This window comes from Pinus tabuliformis, chromosome Q (genome assembly GCF_031772625.1).
Source record: "Pinus tabuliformis cultivar Carrire ecotype Pingquan chromosome Q, CPIR1, whole genome shotgun sequence".
Taxonomy (NCBI): domain Eukaryota; kingdom Viridiplantae; phylum Streptophyta; class Pinopsida; order Pinales; family Pinaceae; genus Pinus; species Pinus tabuliformis.
The window spans coordinates 1,278,006,038-1,278,019,886 of NC_142296.1; the positions used below are offsets into that span (position 1 = coordinate 1,278,006,038).

Consider the following 13,849-nt stretch of genomic DNA (forward strand, 5'->3'; position numbering starts at 1 on the left):
ACATGGCGGTGGCGGGTAGTGTTTTTAACGGAGTGTGTGGATAGTGGCATGGAAATACATGATGGACTGTGTGGATTTTGCTTGTCAGCTGTTTGGAACAACAGCCACGGTGTATCAAAAAGACTTTTGGGAGCATCGCACGGGTCATAGTGGAAGGTGAACCAGGATAGCGAACATGGAATGTTTTTTAGGTTTTGCTTTAATGGGGAATAAACCTATATGAAATAGGGTTTTAAACATGCATCACATAGATTTCCAGTAACACCCTCGATGGTATCATCGATAGGCAAGATATGCATATGCTTGTTGTACTTTCCATCCGAGCACTGGTGAACCGAAACAACATCGTTGAATCGAACCTTCATATTCAAGCGTACAACTTTGTTCATTCTAATCCTGGGCTCTGCATATGCTTTATCAACGAGAGCAATACAAATTGTATCCTTTCTCTTCTTTCCCTTGATAAGAGTTGTATCTCTATGGAAGAGCTATAATTTTTCCATGGTGTCTAGATGTAGACAGACAATAAAGTTATCGTTGTTGATAGCCTCATCAACAAAAAGGCGATTGGGAGCCTTCTTTCGATCAGAACTACCTAAATTTTTTATTAAATTTGGAAAAATCTTTCCACTTATACCTTCACACAAAAAATAGTTAGAACCATATCCACTTAAAACTGAAGCAAAATTTACCACCTTTTCCTTCATCAATAAGATGAGTTCTAAAGGAACATCAGTTTGTTTGAGCGGAAATTCCACTTCTTTATCATGATTTATGTGTGTCATTTCTTGTTTTATTCGATCAGCATACAATGGTAGACGTATAATATCTGCAATTTCCTCTAATATAATATCTTGATTGATGTTGTCTTATATGCTTCTCATCACCTTTAAATATGTATTCCATCCATTTGGAGTAGGCTTATCTGGCCTAACACGTACTGCCCTGTGCCTTCATCTACATTCCAAGAACACTATAATTTTCCCAAAAAAGCTTGATGGGTCTTCATCATCTGGAAAATTGACATGAGCTCCTTCCAACTTTTGTTTCCTTCCCTTGTCAAAAAAATACATCGATTGTCGATTCTCATCTCCTACCTGAAAAAGGAAATCCACTGAATTCATGTGAGCATATTTCCATTTAAGAAACCCATCATGTGTGCGAGGAACATATGGATCATCCCAACCTTGAAATATAAGGCCATTTGCTTGATGTGAGAGCCTTGGGATGAAATCCTTTAGTACTTTACCAACTGCTGCAAGCATCCAAAAATATTTTCCTGTGACCCGAAATGCTTCCATGTCATAATAATATAGTGCATTCGTTTTAATGTCATGAGTCTAAGGTTCAATTATTTCCTTCTCTATTAGTTTCCACCTCTCATGAAAAGGTACCTTTATCTGGGATTGTTGATTAAGCATCATCAAATCATACACCAAATATCGTCTATTTTTATCGTGCATTTCAGGTACAGTGTCAATTATCATTTCGCCATCTAGTAAGGTAAGGTGATGAGATCAAAAGAACATTGTGGCACACCCATTTTAGGGAAACAGAGTTGAACCCTACGAATGTTGAACTTCCTATCAATCAAGTAACATCCATCATGTGTGATAAGCATCATATATCGAGTTCCATCAGCTTTCCATGTGGCATAATAATACTGCTGCCTCAAGAGTTATAGGTGTGCTTTGTCCAATGAAATTGGCTGAGATCCTGGAAAATGAGAATTTCCATGGGACTCTACTCCAAGCACCATACAATTAATCTTCTGCATATCTATTTGCTGAGCTAAAGGAATTGAATCACCTAGGATATCATCATTTGTTATCAATTCATTTTCTTCCTCAACTTCCTGCAAAGAAGCCATAATGTCACCATCATCATCTTCATCCACCATTGCATTTCCATTAAGATCAACATTTTGATCGAATTCTTCTTCTTTTTCTTCTTCCACATTTTCCTCTCAACATGCTTTAACTTCTGCAATTGATTTTTCCAAATTACTACATTCTTCAACACATTCAGGATGTGAACGTAATGGCACATTGTGCAATGAACAACGTTCAAAGACCTGCATGATTATATTGTGTGCCATGGCTTTGATACCACTGGAGCATAAAAATTGATAGCTTGGAGGCTTGAATGTAAAAATACACATAGGTATTTGTAAATATTAATTTATTATATATATAAAATGTATATGTGATGATAGAATGTTACAATTAGGACCCACATTTATATACCTAAGCAGGTGTCCTTTCGTGACTAGGCATGTCTTTTAGACATGCCTTTTCACTTAACTTAATGACTATTTCACATAATCGATATTTGATTATTTAATATTTATATTTATTTTATTTATTTAATTGTTATGAATTATATTCATAACAGAGAGCCTTTTTGAGTCTACATACAAGTTTTGCATAATTTCCAAGAATGAATCCTTCTGGTTGTTCAATATAAACTTCTTCTTCTAAATATCCATTAAGAAAGGTTGATTTTACATCCATTTGATATACTTTGAATTTTCAAAAACTAGAAAGAGTAAGAAACATCCTTATGGCTTCAAGTCTGGCAACAGGTGCAAAAGTTTCTTCAAAATCTATACCTTCTTGTTGGGCATACCCTTTGCAAACAAGTCTTGCCTATTTCTAATAACTTCTCCATTTTCATTTATTATTCTTAAATATCCATTTTGTCCCTATAATATTTTTATCATGAGGTCTAGGAACTAACTCCCAAGTATCATTCTTTTCAATTTGATCTAATTCTTCATCCATGGCCTTGACCCAACATTCATCTTTGCAGGCTTCATTTACATTTTGAGGTTCTGTGGAGGATAGTAGTGCTAAATAACTTGAGGTTCCTGTAAGAGTTCTTCTTGTCTGTACTCCAGACCCTTTTTCTCCCAGAATTTGATATTCTGGATGATTTTTCTGAACATATATGGATGGAGTCTTTTCCCTATCTGCTGTATCTTCTTCTGGTGCTTCATTGGTTTCTTCTTCAATATAATTTTGATTTGATGCGGGAAAGTAATCCCCATCTTCCTCATTGTCACGTTCCTTAGTTGATTTCATCTATTCTAGATTTCTGCATGCTTCATCAACTACAACATCAATGCTTTCAACAATTTTTCAAAGTCTTTTATTATAACATTTGTATCCTTTACTTCTGGAAGAATAACCAAGAAGAATACCTTAGTCTGCTCTGGGTTCAAACTTACCAAGTTTTCATCAGTCCTTTTGATAAAACATTTTCTCCCAAAAACTTTAAAGTATTTTACAATAGGAGGCTTACCATACCAAAGTTCTTGTGGAGTTTGAGTGTTATTTACCCGAACATTTGCTTTCTTGAGAATAGTCATGGCAGCAAATGCAGCTTCGGCCTAGAAGGTTGCAGGAGTTCCAGATTCGTCCAGCATAGCTCGAGCCATTTGTTGAACTATTCTGTTCATCCTTTTTACTACATAATTTTGCTGAGGAGTTCTTGCGGTGGAGAATTGCCTTTTTATTCCATGTTTCTCACAAAAGTCAAAGAATTCATCCGATATGAATTCTCCCCCTCGATCAGATCTGAGACATTTGATTTTTCGATCTGATTCATTTTCAACCAAAGCTTTGAAGGCTTTAAAATTTTCAAATGCTTCATCTTTATTCTTTAGAAGACCTATCCAACACATTCTGGAAAAATCATCAATAAACAAAATAAAGTATTCTTCTCCACGAGGTGACTTTTTCCTTGTTGGTCCACATAAATCTGTATGGATAAGTTCAAGAGGCTTACTTGTTGACCCTTCCTTTTCAATGAAGTGAACTTTAGTTTGATTACCGATTTGACATGGTTTTCATATGGTTTTTTCTGGGATGCTGATATCTGGAAGATCACGAACTGCCTTGAGCTTGCATGCTTTTCTTATTTGAGAAAAGCTTAGATGTCCCAATCTTCTATGCCACAACTAGTTTTCATCTATTTTGCTTAGATAGCATTGTTGTCCTCATTTTAGTATGTATAAACTGTTTTGAGTTCTTGTACCTTTGATCACGGTCTTTCCTGTATCAAGCTCATGAACAACACGTCCGTTTGATCAAAACACCACTTCATTTCCTTGATCACACATTTGAATGACACTCAATAGGTTATGCTTTAAACCATATACATACATAACATTTCCAGCTTTAATCTTTTCTCTCAAGAAAACATAAACTTTACCTTTAATCACAGTTGGAGTGTCATTTCCAAATGAGACATTCTTTTCTTTTTCTAAAGCATTATATGAATGAAGTTTCTCTTTATCACCTATCATGTGTTTGGAGCATCCATTGTCGATGTACCACTGATTTTCTTGTCCTTCTGCATACAAGGTTATACCATATCTTTCTGATTGAGATTCCTTCCTTCTCCATATCTTGGGATTTGATGGCATTTTCTCTTTTTGAAGTGTTGGCCAAAATTTGCTCCCACATTCAGATTCTTCATGACCAAAGTTGTTACAAATCGAGCATTCTATTTCATTTTCAAGAGGAGAAAAGTTATTATAGGAACTTTTCTTGATTCTTGTTACACTTCTTTGATTTCGTGCTTCTCTAGTCATGATGGTTTTGTAAGCAACGCATTGAGCAGCCTTGTGCCCAAAGTTATGACATGAAAAACATTGCCCATTAAAGAATTTTCTGCGACCATCGAATCTTTTTACATTGTTTACCTGTTGGTTGCAGCTTCTATTGATATTCATCCTTGGAGTAAATTGAGTATGATTTACCTGATAATTAGTTTTAGGCCTTTGCTGACAATTGACATATTGTTCACTAGTCTTTGTTGCATCAAGATAGCTTCTGGTGGAGGTTGACAGCTTCTGTGATTGAGATGGTTCTTCAGTATATCCAAGACCTGTCTTTATCAAAGGAGAATGCTGAACTTTGATAATTTCATTTAAAGTTTCTGATCCTTTAGCAAATCTAAGATTGAGAAATTTTGTCTTCTCAAGATCTTTTCTTATACCCACAATTTCACATTCTAGACTTTCATTGTGTTTTTCTCTTTCAGCAAGTTGGTGTGTCAAAGTATTTATGATCATATTCTTTTCTTCTAAACAAATTTTGAGTTTAGTGATTTCTTCATGAAAGTCTTCCTCTTCTAATGCATCCAAAAAATCATCATTGTCATAAGCCATGAGAAGTCTATAATCTTGTTCAGTTTCATCTTCATCACTATTAGATAAACCATCACTATCTTCATGCGTATAGTAACTCCTATTCACAACCTGTTTCCTATTGCCTTTTGCATATTCCTTCCCTTTTTCATATTTATCTTTATGAGGAAATTTGGCAGCATAATGACCGACTCTACCACAAGTAAAGAATTCGAAAGATAACTTATCTTTGAACCTTCTAGAACCCCGTTGAAGCTTCTTGACAAAATTTACCTAATCTTCTTCTTCAGAAATGTGTCCTGATTCATTGTTCTCTTCTTGTTCTTTTCCCTTTGCCAATGCTTTAAATGAGGCTTCTCTCATATCTGAAGGACCTCCTTTTCTCATTTCAAAGGCAGTTAGGATTCCATGAAGTTGAGTCACAGTGATAGTCTAAAGATATGTTTTTCTTCTACGACAGACACCTTTGAATCAAATTTAGAAGACAAAGATCTCAAAATTTTCTCAACTAAAGTAACTTCCTTTATTTCTTCACCTAGATTCCTCATGCAATTAACAATCTCATCTATACGTAAAAAGTAACTACCTACACTCTCATCATTATGCATTTTAAGAGTTTCATACTGAATTCTGAGAGTTTGAAGCTTAACACGTTTTACCTAAGAGTCTCCTTCGTAGCTCGGAATGATTTTGTCCCATATTTCTTTGGCTGTCTTGAGATGCATGACCTTGACAAATTCTGATTCTGACAGACTTCCCAGTAATGTATTGACAACTTTGGCATTACTTTCGTATAACTTCTTACCTGCAGCGTCTGTAGGAATCGCTGCTAGAAATTGATATCTTCCTTCCACAATTTCCCAAACATCAGTTCCAAGCAATTGTAGATAGGCTCTGGTTCTTATTTTCCAATATACTAAGTTTCTCCCATTTAAGGTTGGTGGTCTGATGGATCCCATGCCTTCGTGATTGTTCATCTTGAGAGATCTACCTTCAAGCGATCAAGCTTCTTCTGAAGGACCTGCTCTGACACCAATTGTTGGAAATAATACTGTGAGGGGGGGGGGGGGTGAATCAATATTATTAGATCAATAATTTTATTTCCCAAACATATTTATATACGCTACTTCAGTGAAGTGAACTAGCATGTACACGCAACTGTGATTAGAGAAACCAATGTATATCCAGAGAACTTGTGATTTAGACAATTTATCATGTGTTGATCTTAAACCAGTGCATTAGTAACATATTAGATAGTGCAGTAAAAATAGAATAAAGCATCACACATAAGAAACACACATGAACACCAAGATTTAAGGTGGAAACCCAATGTGGGTGAAAACCACTTGCTGTTGTCATCTCTGTCTTCTTTTAATAATAAGAAAATCTGTTTACAATCTTGTACTGGTGTAGACTCATACCAGTATGTAGGCACCCACCTGCAGAAGGCTACAACCTTCTCTCATTTTCCAACTTCTACTGGAAGGGAGCTGCAACCCCCTAGCTCTTGTACTAGCCAATTTGTTTACTAGTACGTAGGCGCCGACCTACAGAAGGCTACGACCTTCTTTCTTCCTCCAGGGACCATGTTTCATGAATTTTCAGACTGGATACTCCTGGAACACAACACCACAATATGAAGGCCACGTTTCATCCAATTTTCATACTGGACCCATCAACAACTTTTAAACTTAAACCGCATCAACCAACATTCAGTTAATTTGAAAAATCATATCACTGACACTAGAATACTGTGCTGAACCCAGAAACCTACATCATCATTCAAATCTAGTTGTAAGCATCAGACTGTATACATTACTTGGCTGAACCCAAACTGTGTGTATACGCTACTTCCGTTAATCAAACCTACGTATACCTCCAAAGCTACTGCAAACATAAACTTTTGAATCAAGTCTATACCAACTAGTAATATATTAAACATATACTGTCAACTTACAAAGCTTTACACAAGCAGCAACAGAGATCACTTCTTCTCACTTATACAATCAATCTATCAAATATCAAACTCCTTATTCATTTAGTTTTACATTCAGATCTAAGAAGACTTCATTGACAGACAGCAATAAACTAGCAGCATTGATCTGATAGATCAATCATCCTTGAACATCAAGATTTTTTTGCATACGCTACTTGGAAGAGCCAAACCAACGTGTATACGCACCTTCACCAAAGTGAACCAGCGTACATATCTACAAATACTTACTTCATAACTTCGTTGCACCTCTAGACTTCAAAAAAACCCAGATCACGATATTTAAAGAATAAAACAGGTGTACATAATCAGATCTATCCCAATATCAGATCATTCAATAATAAGTCATTTCAAGTCTCATGATCCTGATCCAATATTGAATTCAAGGTGCAAAAAGTATTTCAGATCAAATTACAAACATATCCCCTGCAACATAAAATATACTTCAAATAGAAGTATTCCTTAGAAACCAATACACTTGCACATAACCCTTCATAAGATATTGATTACTTCAGTACTTAGCCCTTGATCTTCTCCTTCTTAAATACTTAGATCCTTTGTCAATACTTTGGACCAAAACCACTTAGGACCAATACCTAGGGTCAATAACACGAACCAAATACCTTGGTTTTCCAACATGTACATGCTTTTCTTCCTATGGAAGTGTGTTATACGTATAAGCTCTTTTTGTTCTGTGGACCAGCATGTATACGTTGTTTTGACTAAGTGGACCTGCGTATACTTCCTAAATTTATTTTCATCAACGTTTTCCTTTACCTTCTTTATTCTGATCAGTAGACTTCAGTTCCATCTTCTTGTTCTCTTGTACTACTATCCTATTACCTTTGAATATACCTGTTGTATGAGTTTCCTTTTACCAAAATTGAATTGACTTGTGAGTGACTTTCCATCAAGAACAACACTTGTATCATAATTTCAACATTTCCTTCCCCTTGTCAGATTCTGACTTATATTCATAACATGCATCTGACTCTGAAGCTTTTATTTCGGCCACGATTTACCGCTTTTTGCGACACTCATTTGTGTTGGGAGCGGGGCTCTTGTGGTGTTGAAAATGGAAACAAGAAAATCCTGATTTAATTTTCCCTTGAATTAAATTAGGATAAAATTGTAATTCCACATCACAAGACAACAATAAGTATTTAACAAAGTTAGTTTCACTTAGTTGGCTCCATTAATTCTAGTTGAAGGCTTAATTTGAGTCATGTAGAGTGGTTCCTAAATTTTAGGAGCATTGGGTGAGTTTAATTTGAGTTGTAATAATTTAATTAAGTTAAACTAGTTCCAACTGTTGGAGGAACTAGTAGGAGTTCTAGCAGTGGGGTGCAACTTCAATGTTCAACCGGTTAACTGACAAATCAACCATAATTAACTCATGCATGCATGAAATTTGAGTTACCCAATTGAGATTGGATTTCAAGGGAAGTGTATTATCAGTTGTATAATTTGTCGGAGTTGTACAGGTGGTGGATGCAGTCAGAGAAGGGCCTACAAGGATTGCAAAGTTCTAATTGGGAATTTTCCTAATTAATAGGGGGTTAATTCCCAAGGAAACAACACAATCGAATAGGAGCATGGCAGGCAGCATAATTAGCTAAGTATTGGCCAAAGTCAGCTTGTGAGGTAGTGAGATAGATTATACTTGTGTAGAGATTGTTTAGGGTTAAACACGCATTATATTTCTTCTCTATTTTCTAAATAGTGTTATACATATAAGAAGGGGTTTTGAGAAGTTTCTTTCCCCCTAGATAAATATCTGAGCATATATGATTGAATCTTGTATCATGTTTATTTTGTGATTTCTCGATTGATTAATTATTTCCATTGATGAGTAGAGTAGATTCAAGTCTTTTTTTTAGTATATTACATAAGAAGTTTGAATCTACAAGGAATTTCTACATGGTATCGAGCTAGAATCATAGTAGACAAGAGAATTCAAAGTTTTTGCAAGAGGTTTGAATCACAAGATCGGTGTTGCAGGTTTTCTCTAAGACTGAGAAGATGACTTCCACCGGACTCAAGCTCGAGTATGCTTTGGAAGGAACCACAAAATATTTGGCATGGAAGATCCTTATGGAGGCAGTATTAGATGATAATGTGCTACTAGATTACATCAATATGGATTTAGTTAAACCCCCAGCAGTTGATGTCGAGGATCTCGCTCAATGGAAGAAGGATGTAGCTAAAGAGAGGAGGATCATATTGGAGGGAATTCAATATCATATTTTCTCGAATCTCCATGGGAACAAAACTCCATTCACGATGTGGAAAAAACTAACCGACTTGTTTGAGAACAACAATGACCACAGGAAGTTGGCACAGAAGGAAAATATTTGTAGCATCAAAATGCTGAAGGTTGATTCAATTCCGCAATACCTGAGAAAATTCACATAGTGTCGTGATGAACTCGGTGAGGTTAGTATTAATGTTCCAGAAGAAGATATGGTAGCTCTATCTCTGTTGGGTCTTCCCAAGAGTTGGCATAATTATCAAGATTCAGTGAATGGTATAGGCAAACTACCAAGCTGGTAGCGATTATGGTCTAATCTCGTGTAGGAAGAGGTCAGGTGGAGCAACAGAGATGGAAATTCATCCAAGTTTGAGGATGAGGAGAATTGTGCGTTGGCTAGAAAGGAAAAGAAAGGGAAAGGGAAGAAATCCCAATCCAAACGATTTTTTGGTCAGGCCGGAAATAAGAAATACTTGTTGAGATTAAACATTTTCATTGTCATAAGTTGGGACACTATGCCACGAAGTGTCTGTTGTTGTGCAAAGTGTCCAGGCACCGCGACAACGCTCAGAGTAAGGGTTGTCACTCTTGATCCTTACTCACTCCGTTTAGACTCTCTCCTAGGCAAGTCAAGGGGGGTAGTCCCTAAAGTAAATGGATGAGGATACCTTGTGAAAACAGGCTCTAGGAGATTTTAATGACGGACAACTTGATGAAAGTAAACGAATCTTAGTTAAATTAGATGAAAATATTAAATGCTAATGTAAACAAGACACGACCACAAGATAGAAACAATTATGGACCAGTGCCTTTATGCTAAATTAACCGTAGATAATGTAAAACAAGTTATCCATAAAACTTTACAAATATGTGACGAACAATGACAATTTTGAATAATTAAATGTAAGATGCCCAAAACTTTATCATGCAAGATATTCTAGATTTAAGATGATTTTCATTAACGACCGAGATCTAGAATTAATTAACCTTCTCCAACAGCCAATATAATTTAAAATGTTTGTCGCACTTGACCATAGGAAAACATGCATTTAAGATTTAGCATTTAACGTTAGAAACACCAAAGAATTTAAATTTAGGAAGTAAAACAAATCAACGGGTTTAAAAAAAATCAAAATTTTTAATGGGCCATAGGCCACATCAAAAATTTGACTATTTAATCGAAAACCCTTTAATTTATTTAATTTCTTGGTCACATGATCTTTTAATGTTTTAATGTTTTTTTTTTTTTTTTAGGAATTTTAAAGGTTTTTTTAGATTTTTAAATTTTTTAGATTTTTTGATTTTGTATATTTTTATTTGTTTTTTCTTTTATTTTGTTAAAAAAAAAAAATCAAAATCAAAAAATCAAATCGTAGTCAAATGTCAAAAATAAAAATAAAAAGGTTTTCACTTTTTCTAAATGTTTTAGATTTTCATTTTAAATGAAATAAAAAAAATAAATAAATAGAATGAAACTAAAGAATGTACATACGTTTAACCCTAATCTAAATATAAAATGGAAATAAACTACAAAAAAAATGAAACTTAACACATATACAAATAATAATAATAATAAAGGTCGAATGTTTTGTTGTTTGGTGTGTGCAGGTAAGCCCGATAGCAGAAAGGAAGACCGAGGGTAGGCTTTGAAGGCAATGAGCGGGGAAGAAGACTGCAGGGACACGGACAGGGTTGGATGGAGGTGGTTAGTATAGCGAGGAGGAGCCACAGAGGATTTGAGGGATGCAGGTGCTTCGACGAAGTTGTTGAGAGATGGACAGATGGGAGAATGGATAGCACGCGGATGAGGAGAAATGCAGATGGAGGAAGGAGATGAGAAGAGTTGGGAGGATGACGAAGGAGGAGATGTGGGTGTAGAGCTCGACGAACAGGGATGAGGATTGTGAGGCAGGGTTCAATGCGGACACGGGCAAGCAGCGTAGGAAGGAGCAGGTGAGAACGGATTTGAGATATAGCTGCAGGTATGCGTGGAAGGGGTAGCGTGGAAAAGGACGTGAAGATATCAAGGGGTTGTGGATTAGGAAATAGCAGTTGACAGCAATGAGGTAATGAGAGACAAAGGGGTTTGCGGTAGCAGCATGGAGAGTGAGGCTTGACGGAGTGAAGAATGGATGCATGAGGGGGTTGATGAGAGAAAAACGCAGAAGGGCAGCGTGCTATGAAATAGAAATTGATGCAAAGTGTTTGCAGGTGGATGGACAACAAGTTGAAGGACTGCGTCAATATGGAAGAGATTTCAAAATGCTGCCAACGAGGTTTTGAGGATCTGGAGAAGGTTGTGTTTGAGAAACAAGCATATGGCAGGAGTTGCGTATAGAAGAGAGGGCAGATTTGATGGGTAGCGTAGAGAGCTATGGAGTGAAGGTCGAGGAATCTGCAAGATATGGCAGCAACAGGAATGAGGCTTTAAATGTAGATGGAAAACGCAGATAATAGAGGGTAGTCTGAGAGGATCCCTAAAAAAAATTGAAATTTGAACATTAAACCCAAAAACTCAGGCAACAAACAAATCTGCAAAATGGTAGCCTAGAAACCCTTTTAAAATAAAATAAAAAATCCCAGGAATCTTAATTAAAATTTTAAATCCTTCTGCTTCAGATTTTCCTGATGAAACCCTCACGAAATTTTCCAGATCTGAAAATAAATAAATTCCCTGCAAAAAATGATGTTGATGGACCTCCAGAGATCTAGTTCTTACCCTCCAGGGCCTAGATCTGGACTCGAACATCTTTCAACTTCAGATCTGTAGCTACAAGACAACAGGAAACACCCAAATGATATATACAATGACCCAAAAAACTAAAACCCAAATTAGAAAACTAAAGAAAATTACAGATCTATGTACATAAATAGCAGATCTATCAGATCTAGGGAGTGTGAGTCCGACTCTACTCCTAGATCTGATGATTTGAGGCTCTCAACAGCCAGATCTAATGATTTAGCAAAAAAATAAGTTTTTAAAATTTTTAAAGGAGGTACTGAGCTCAAAACCCCCATGCATCACCCATAAAAATATCTTTTGATAAGCCCAAGATCAAATTCAAACTGGGCTCTTCAGAAAACACGGACCGCGAGTTGGCTGGTTCAGTCGAGAACTTCCCCGAATGCCCGATGATCTAATAATCAAGGATTTTCCTGTAAAACTCAATTCAGTCGTCAACATAGAGCGAGAAAACAATAATAAAATTCAGATCTAATAGAGATACCTGCTATTATATTCAAAACTTAAATTATCATTCAAATCCCAGCGACTGAGCAAGATACTTGTACTCAAATAGCTCTTCAGAAGCTATTATTAATGGCAAGAATGAAATTACGCACAAAAATAATACATCTTACAGCATTTATATGAAGAGTAACACCAGCAGAAATTAACCCCAAAGTCTTTCTTTATTTGCTCATAAAAAGATTACAAGAGAGCTTTTAACGTAGTACACGATCAAAATATCAGATGAATCTGACTGACAAAATGACCTCCTATTTAAAGATAAATCCTCCAATGGCTAGTTCGAGTGACCCTTGTCAAAGCAATCTCGATCGTTGATGAGGATAAAAATTTCTTTTATTCTCATCCGTCGAAATTTTAAATATTGAGAAAATTTTGAATTTTTCAATTAAATGCATTTTAATAAATTCAAAAATTAAAATTTTGCATTAATTTCCTCAAAATTTTGACTTAGACTTAACCCGAGGGACCCAAGGCATAAAATTTAGCAAAATAATCAATTAACCTTAGTCCCTGGACCTGTTAAGATTTAATTTTTTAAAGGACCCACAAATTTTGCCTCTGGAAAAAATAAATTTACCTAGGACCTAGGACCTATGAGGGGATAAATTATTTTTCTAACCCTCAAGACACTTTACATCATGATTTTTTACATTTTTTACATCTCAAGGGGGAAAACCCATTTGAAAAAAGACCCTCATAGACTACCCATTTTTGCAACACAAATATAATCCAACAGACTAAGCAACTTGTATAAAATAACCTAACCAAATAGTTAGGATTATTCCCAAATCACTTTTACACAGACTCGATCTATAACACTAGGACTTGCCTAAGATCCTGGTGACAAAATTCATTCCGGCTTTGGGGTAAGGCTGAAGGAAAACTCTGCTGACCATCCGAGAATGGATTGGTGAGACAAAAAACCTCCCGGAATGTAGATCATTACCAGAAAAATAGGTTTACCTAGGCAATTACATACATGACACAGATCTGTTGAGATTATTTACATTATACACATGCAGACTGGGTTTACATTATAAGATGATGATCAAGCTGATGATGATAGTACACATCGATCAGGCGCTATCCCTTTTGTGAAAAAGGGGGTGTACTGCTATGGGTTGTTGACAAGTAGTGGTCAACATCTGGCTCTACTTGGGGACACGTTGATGCATCGGAGGAATGTGAGAATGCAAAATC

General features: G+C 36.0%; 1 pseudogene; it reads right to left on the reverse strand.

Annotated features, from left to right (window-relative positions):
• Positions 1-488: 488 nt before the first annotated feature.
• LOC149224517 (mRNA-capping enzyme subunit alpha-like) overlaps positions 489-13,849 on the reverse strand; it is a 95,998-nt pseudogene continuing 82,637 nt past the window's right edge.